The following is a 9112-nucleotide window of genomic DNA, read 5'->3' on the forward strand; positions in this document are numbered from 1 at the left end:
TCTCCTGATTTGTTCATTTTAGCCACTCTGACTGGCACGAGGTGATATCTGAGTGTGGTTTTGATTTGTATTTCCCTGGTAAGGAGCGACGTTGAGCATCTTTTCATGTGTCTGTTGGCCATCTGGATGTCTTCTTTAGAGAAGTGTCTATTCATGTTTTCTGCCCATTTCTTCACTGGGTTCTTTGTTTTTCAGGAGTGGAGTTTGGTGAGTTCTTTATAGATTTTGAATACTAGCCCTTTGTCTGATATGGCATTTGCAAATATCTTCCCCCATTCCATCAGGTGCCTTTTAGTTTTATTGTTTATTTCCTTTGCAGTGCAGAAGCTTTTTATCTTCATAAGGTCCCAATAGTTCATTTTTGCTTTTAATTTCCTTGCCTTTGGAGATGTGTCAAGTAAGAAATTGCTGTGGCTGAGGTCAGAGAGATTTTTTTCCTGCTTTCTCCTCTAGGGTTTTGATGGTTTCCTGTCTCACATTCAGGTCCTTTATCCATTTTGAGTTTATTTTTGTGAATGGTGTAAGAAGGTGGTCTAGTTTCATTCTTCTGCATGTTGCTGTCCGTTTCTCCCAGCACCATTTGTTAAAGAGACTGTCTTTTTTTCCCATTGGATATTCTTTCCTGCTTTGTCAAAGATTAGTTGGCCATACTTTTGTGGGTCCAATTCTGAAGTGTCTATTCTATTCCATTGGTCTATGTGTCTGTTTTTGTGCCAATACCATGCTGTCTTGATGATTACAGCTTTATAGTAGAGGCTAAAGTCTGGATTGTGATGCCTCCCGCTTTGGTCTTCTTCAAAATTACTTTGGCTATTTGGTGTCTTTTGTGGTTCCATACAAATTTTAGGATTGCTTGTTCTAGCTTCAAGAAGAATGCTGGTGCAATTTTGATTGGGATTGCATTGAATGTGTAGATTGCTTTGGATACTATTGACATTTTAACAATATTTATTCTTCTAATCCATAAGCACAGAATGCTTTTCCATTTCTTTGTATCTTCAGTTTCCTTCATAAGCTTTCTATAGTTTTCTGCATACATATCTTTTACATCTTTGGTTAGGTTTATTCCTAGGTGAATATGGATGCAAAAATTCTCAACAAGATACTAGCAAATCGAATTCAACAGCATGTAAAAAGAATTATTCACCATGATCAAGTGGGATTCATTCCAGGGCTGCAGGGCTGGTTCAATATTTGCAAATCAATCAACATGATACATCACATTAATAAAAGAAAAGAACCAGATGATCCTTTCAATCAATGCAGAAAAAGCTTTTGACAAAATCCAGCATCTTTCTTAATAAAAACCCTCAAGAACGTCGGGATAGAAGGAACATACTTAAACATCATAAAAGCTTTTTATCAAAAGCCCACAGCTATTATCATCCTCAATGGGGAAAAACTGAGAGCTTTCCCCCTGAGATCAGGAACACGACAGGGATATCCACTCTCACCACTGTTGTTTAACATAGTGTTGGAAGTTCTAGCATCAGCAATCAGACAACAAAAGGAAATCAAAGGCATCCAAATTGGCAAAGATGAAGTCAAGCTTTCACTTTTTGCAGATGACGTGATATTATACTTGGAAAACCCGATAGACTCCACCAAAAGCCTGCTAGAACTGATACATGAATTCAGCAAAGTTGCAGGATACAAAATCAATGTACAGAAATCAGTTGCATTTTTATTTTTATTTATTTATTTATTTTTTTTTAGATTATTCCATTTTTATTAATCTTTGCCATTACTGGATATTATCTTTTTTTTTAATATGTGAAATTTATTGTCAAATTGGTTTCCATACAACACCCAGTGCTCATCCCAAAAGGTGCCCTCCTCAATACCCATCACCCACCCTCCCCTCCCTCCCACCCCCCATCAACCCTCAGTTTGTTCTCAGTTTTTAACAGTCTCTTATCAGTTGCATTTTTATACACCAATAATGAAGCAACAGAAAGACAAATAAACTGATCCCGTTCACAATTGCAATAAGAATCACAGGAGTCCTTTTGTAATGGGTCCTTTCATCCCCTAGGAACTTTCTGCAACTTCCCAGAGTCTCTCCCCTAGCTATAACTGAGACCTTGAGTTCCTTGGAAGATTCTTTCTTCTCACAAATCCACTGATTAGCACATGAAAGATGACTGGGCAGTTCAGAGGATGAGGTCATGGGCAATCAGCCCAGGATCAAGGCCACACTTCTAAAGTCTCCAAGTTTTTTCATCCAAGGATGAGGTTTGGTGAGATTTTGAGAACTAGATGTGGTGTGTGGTTCATAACCTCAATAAAAGGAAAAGATATTCAGAAACTTCTGAGTGTTTAAATATTAACTGAACAAGCTGATCATAGGATAAATAGGGCATGTTGTAGGAGAGATAAATTAGGTCAAAATGGTGGAGAACCTGGAACTTTATTTGTTAATCATTAGGCACCATTTCAGTGAGAGTAGTGGGGTCATGTATGGAAAATAATTCTTACAGAATAATCAGACTTATGGAGAAAAAATAAGATCTGAAAGAAACAGCTTGGAGACTTTAGAAGTGTGGCTGTGATCCTGGGCTGGAGGGTGACTGCCAAGCTCCTGGGGTGGGTGGGTGGGTGGGCTCTGCTGTAAAGCTGAAGGACCATGGCACAGCAGAGGTCATGACCTCTGACCTTCAGACCACACTGCCCATCTGACTGCAGCCCAGGCCAGGCCTTCACCACTTGCGTTAGAGCAGGGAGAGCATGTGAATTAGGGCGACGGCAGGTGAGGAGGGTGAGGGGTGCTGCTGGGACCCCGTGCATGTGTGGGGCTTCCCCGCACCGTGCAGAGGTTATCCAGGGCTGGGGGAATTAGCAGGAAGAGTGGCCTTAGACGTGATTGAAAGCCTGAGGTTGAATGTTAAATGGGTGACGAAGGTCTAAGTGCCCAGAGGTTTGGAAGCATGTGTGTGGTTACAGGTAGAATTCTTACTGGTGGTTCTATTAATATGCAAGTGGCCTTGGGCTAATGTCACATTTCCTTGTCACAACAACTTGTAAATTAGGGGCCACTGTCACCACAGTAGTGCAGGTGAGGACCCTGACTGGCCTGGGGCACTCGGGCACGAAAGCGCCTCCAGGGTCAGGCGGCTGTACGTGCTGGCCTGCACACTGAGTCACATCGTGCAGAGCCCAGGCTGCTCAGCCAACACCACCCTGCACAGTAGAGCTGGGCCATCCAGGGCACAGGCCAAAGAAGGCAGGTCTGGGCTGGGCCGTCTAGGGCACCGGCCGGGGAAGGCGGGTCTTGGCTGGAATATTCTCATATTCTGTATATTCCTAATAATGTTTAACATGAAATGCCAATTTCTCCCAGATTGATGTTTTTACTTTTGATGATTAGAACTCTTATTTCAACCCTTTCAATAAGTACTAAGACCCAGGGCGAGCACAAAGCAGGTATTTCCATCACCTCCAGAGAGTAGCATAGTTTCTACACTGTTATCATTATTATTTTGGTCAAATGTTTAGGATTTATTTTTAATAGCAATCATGTCCATGGAACCATGGCATGAACAAAATCCACATGTTCCAAATGCCATTATAAATCAACCCCGTCGCCAGGAGCAACACCATTGCTGGCTAAGGAGACAGTTTCCTGGTATCGGTTTCTCCGTGGCCTCGAAGATGGTTTATGTGCACCTTTTGCAGAGCCCGAGTGCCCAGAAAACAGGAGACACACTCCTTGCAATTTTAAGGCTCTGCAGTAATCCTCTTTGTCATGAGCTCTGACCTCCATGTCCACAGGGCATCGTGCTGGCCCTGTGTCTGCCGTGCTGACCCCTGACTGGGCAGCGTCCACCACGGAGCTGCTCCCACCCTTTGAGGCTGCACAGGGGACAGCTGTGTCCCCCTCCTCCGGGCAGCCCCCCCGAGCCCTGATTTGTCTTCAGGGTCATTCTTCACTTTTCTTGAAGGAGAAAACACGTTCACAGCCACATTGCCCCATTTCCCAGCCTGTAGAAACCCAGGAGTCTGACAACCTTGCCTTCTTTTTTTCATCTCTGTGCCCGTTGGTCCAATTTATCAGTGTCTCTGCTGATGTGATCCTGTCTTCTTCTGAGATGAATGAGGATTATCCAAATCTTCAAGTTCTGATTCCTTCACCTCCAGTTTATGTCTCTTCTCTTGCATTTTACTGTTGGAAGCAAGGAGACAGCACCTCACATGATGGAAGCAGGTGCGTGGCCTTTCTGGCTGGCAAACTCCACGATGCCTAGAGTGGAAGACTCTTCTCACTGCCCCTCCATCTCAGAGCTCATGATGGGAGGCTACCATGATAGCAGAGGGCCGGTTACAGACACCTTCACAGCAAAGTGCATGTGTACGTGCATGTGTGTATGTTCAGACAGTGGCATAGGATTGATTGCCTCCCAGTGACACAGAAGTGCAAGCCTCTAAGGCCCTTCTCTCTCCAGAGACGGGAGTCTCCCTGTGATATAGACGGGACGCTGCCTGGGAAGGAGCTCCAGCAATGTGTGAGGAGTGAACTCGCCAACCTCCATCCACCTGCAGGGTGATTGAGCCAAGAGATCACAGCTTATAGGCTGCCCACACGCAGATTCCCCGCTGTCTGTCCCAGAACTCTGATCAAGACTGAACTTTTCATCACAGCCTCCAACAGCTTCTGGATTGACATTCTTCCTGGAAGGTAGGGCTGTTTTTCTCATGTGTGGAAAAAAATAAAGGAAGTTTATTTTAAAAGTCCAGGCCATCCAGAGCTGGTTCCCTTTAGCAGCGAACAGGATGAGGTTTTCATGTGTCCCAACATCCACTATATTTTTAGTCATGGAAAATTGACTCTCTCCTTCTCTTTGCAGACATAAATCCCCTCATTGGCATCTTGGTTCACAGAAATGTGAAAAGAGAGTTTCAGTATGGACTCACCTGGGAAAATGTGGGTTATTCTTGGAGCAGAAATATCCCAGGACAAAATCGTGGTGATGTAGAGTTACATCGGGCCAAGTGGGCCCCCCACGCACTGTGTTTCTTGTAGACCCAGCAGCCCCAAGCTTTCCCTCTTCACAGTTTGGGGGAGGAAACCTAGCAGCTAAACCAAAGTCAATTCTGTACCACACAATTCAGGGTTTTACTTCACCACCAAACCACGTGGTCACAGGGACATATGGTAAACACAGTGACTACTTCCTTTGTTTCAATTAGTTTCCTTCCTTTGTTTCAATTCTGGAAGGAGGGTTGAACTCACCCAAAACACAGCAGTTTCACTCAACCAGAGTTCAAACTGCAGCTGATGATTGCCATGGATACTGAGGAAAATAAACAACTTATTCTCCTTAAAGTGGATTATATGACGATTGCCTAAGATCGGTTATAATGGCCGAGGGCTCTTAGAAATACGGTTATATTTTCTGGTCAGGATACTGAAGAGAATTTTCATTGGATATTTTTGTTTTTTTATCGTAAGAAACCTGTTTAGATTTGACCCACAGGTCATCCATCTGCCCAGTCATTTGGAAGCGCTAGGGCCAAGCATTCAGAGGGACGGATGTTCCTAACTGCACTTCCTGATCTCTGCAGGCTCATAGCATGAAGGACACTGATGCATTTTACACCATTTACTCTATGAAATGTCAGTGGATTGCATTAGATGACTGAATTCAGATGCTCTTGTAGTGAAAGCATATTAAAGCGTGTGGACTTAGGACCCACTGGGGAGAGAGTGTGCTTGTTGGGGACTGTGAATTAGACTTTCCTAGACAGCAATGTTCGTGAAGACAGTAGACCTATGACTCAAATAGGGAGATCACAGAAGTTTTGCTTAATGCTATTATCAGGTCAGTAATTATTTGCTTCATAGAAACACAATGAATATGAATGATAACCATGTCTCATTGCTCCTGTATAAAAATTCTATGTGTCTCCAACTCTGTGTACCTTCTCTCAGACCCTTGCTCACCACATGGATCTTTCAACTTACCTGTTACATATATTGTCTAGCACATGTCTAGCTATATAAACCAATCACCTTTTCAATTTCTCTGCTTTTTCACAGTGTGTGCATTGATGGCCTGTGTATTTTAATCCTCAGGTGGTTTGGTATATAAATCTCAAATCTGGTTCAGTATATGCTTCTAATGTCTCTCCTGTGTTTGTATATTTCCTTTCAATGCATTTAGTATTTTCATGACGGAATATATTTGTCTTTCTTTCCGGATAACAAGTCAACCTATTATATTTGTTAGTTTGCATAATTTTATCTTTGTCTGTCGTTTCTCTAATTCCAGTGTCCAAATGCTCATTTCACTCACTTTGTTATTTTTCCAGTGGTTATGAGACCTGATTTTCTTCCCGCAGGAATAAAACAGGAATGACAAAGAAAGGTGACTCTCAGGTAGGGAGGAATGAGAGGGACAAATTCTAGCAACCCGGCAGGGTTTATCTTGCTGGGCTTCTCTGAGCAGCCCGGGCTGGAGAAGGTCCTCCTTGTGGCCATCTCCATCATATATGTACTGACGCTGGTGGGGAACACAGCCATCATCCTGGTCTCCTTCTTGAACCCCAAGCTGCACACGCCCATGTACTTCTTCCTGTCGAATCTGTCCTTCCTGGACCTCTGCTTCACGACGAGCATTGTCCCACAGATGCTGGTGCATCTCAGGGGCCCCGAGAAGACCATCAGCTACACGGGCTGTGTGCTCCAGCTCTACGTGGCGCTGGGGCTGGGCTCCACCGAGTGCATCCTTCTGACGGTGATGGCTTTTACGACCGCTTCAATGCCGTCTGCCGCCCCCTGCACTACGGCGTCATCATGCACCCCAGGCTGCTCCGGCAGCTTGCAGCTGTGGCCTGGAGCAGTGGTTTTGTGGAGTCCACGCTTCAGACCATCCTCGTCTTCCAGCTGCCTCTCTGCAACCACCACAGGGTGGATGATTTCATGTGTGAGGAGCCCGCCCTGATTAAAATTGCCTGTGTGAACACCACCTTCCTGGAGAACGAGCTCTCCATAGCCATCGTCCTCTATGTGGTCATACCGCTGGGGCTGATTCTGGTCTCCTATGGCTGCATCGCCAGGAGCGTGCTGAGAATCAGGTCCACGGAAGGCAGGAGGAAAGCGTTTGGGACCTGCGGGTCCCACCTGCTGGTTGTGGTTTTGTTCTTCGGGACTATAATTTCTGTCTACATCCAACCCAAGAGCGAGTACGCGCAGAACCACAGTAAATTCCTCACCCTCTTCTATACTGTAGTGACGCCCTCGCTTAATCCTCTCATCTACACGCTGAGAAACAAGGAGGTTAAGTGGGCTCTGAGGAGACTTCTGTGGAGGGACCCACATCAGGGAGAACCGCGACACGTACTCAGCCATTCCCCAGGTGCCGAGGACTTACACATCCCGCGTCTAAGGGTCACAGCTTCGGCTCCGCAGTAAAACAGGTGTGACATTTCCTTTCAATGGCATCCTGAAGTTACTATCCTAAGCCCTTCTTTTCATCCTCCTTTCCCGAACTGTTATATGTCTTTTTCTGGCTAATTTGTAAAGATTCTGTGTATACATGAACACGTTTAGAGGCAGGGGTATGTGCACATGAATCATACTTCCAGGAATCCCGGAGTTATTGCTCTGGTAACGAACTATCGCCATGAGCAGACAGAAGCCAGCTCCAGCTCGTGCTGGTCACGGCTGCCAGGTGGGTCTAGCTGAGGACAGGGCTCTGCAGCAGGGGCTGCGTCTGCAGCTCGCCGGCCGGTTAGGGCCCTGCACACCCACAGCTACCTGACGGTTTGTCTTAGCAGGGGTTGTTGGTTCTCACATATTCAGCAGGGCGCCTGGGATTCCATGCACCCGGGACCATTCTGATCTCTCCCAGCCACAGAGAAAGTCTCCAAGGAGAACGACCAACGTGACTGTTTCTCTACTACACGTCTCTTGTTACCACAGAGCAGCCCCCAATCTCTTGATTGACCCCTTGGTGCTATACCTGAATTGAGGGCAAATAAACACAATTTGAAATATTGTCATTAAGTGTGAATATTTAAATCTCCCAAAAGTAAGCAGATTTATTTATACATAAAAGTGTTTGTCTTTGCCATTATAACATTCCCTTTCACAGATATTGTAATTTCATAGAATTTGTAAATTTTTTTTCTTCATATTGAATATGAAGTTTTTATCTATTCTAATAACACAGCTGAAAATCTGGGTAAATTTTAAAGTGTGAAAATATTGGCCATGCTTTCCCTATATTCATAATAGTTATCGATTTATAAAATATTATCAAAATCCTTATTGGCTTTAATTCTAGAGACTACTTCAACATACTTACAATGTGTTATTGTTTTATAAATGTGGTCTTAAAAATAAATGCTTTTAACAGAGATTAATCCTAAGTAATTATTTTAATACAGATAAGTAACTCTAGCTGAATATAGTAAGTTGAATGGAATGATTTAAAAAAAAATGACCTCATTGGAGGAGAAAAAACATGATCTACTAAGAAGACATTGATAAGGTGCCTTAGGTGTTGTTTATACAAACTGGTGCTTCTATTTTTCTGTTTATATGATAGAATTTGATTGACATTTGATGGCAATTGGATTAATTGTGGTCAGATTTAAATAAAATATTTTTATAGATGGATTAGGACAGCCAAATACCTAATCAGCAGTATGATTACCCAAATCATTTAAAATGTTATAATTTCAAATAGACAATAAATGAAAGCACTAATAAAAATGGTATACTTACATCCCCAATAAGATTAAAAAATTTAATATTTTCTATATATTTTCTACATTTTTAGCAGTCATACCTAGAGGTATTCATGATTATTAGTTTGTGTACGTTTATCCAAAAACATTTAAAAATACTTTAAAGTAAAAATATATAGATATTAATGGTTTTAAATTTACATAAATAATATTAAACTACATGTATCACTTACACTAGTTTAAGAACTAGTTACAAAGATATTCAGATTATTTAATTGTGTGCATGTATCTCATTTTATTAAGAATATTTATATTGTTTCAAGTTTTTTACTCTTTCTAACCATGCTGCAACAAACATTCTTGTGTGTAGATGCCAGTTTTTACCTACTTTTGTGGGAATGATTCTGTGTGGTCAATAACT

General features: G+C 42.9%; 1 pseudogene; it reads left to right on the forward strand.

The window, feature by feature from the left end:
* Nucleotides 1-3538: 3538 nt before the first annotated feature.
* Nucleotides 3539-8815, forward strand: LOC132666591 (olfactory receptor 2H2-like; annotated as a pseudogene).
* Nucleotides 8816-9112: the final 297 nt, after the last annotated feature.

The sequence above is a fragment of the Panthera onca genome, chromosome B2 (genome assembly GCF_046562875.1).
Source record: "Panthera onca isolate mPanOnc1 chromosome B2, mPanOnc1 haplotype 2, whole genome shotgun sequence".
NCBI lineage: Eukaryota > Metazoa > Chordata > Mammalia > Carnivora > Felidae > Panthera > Panthera onca.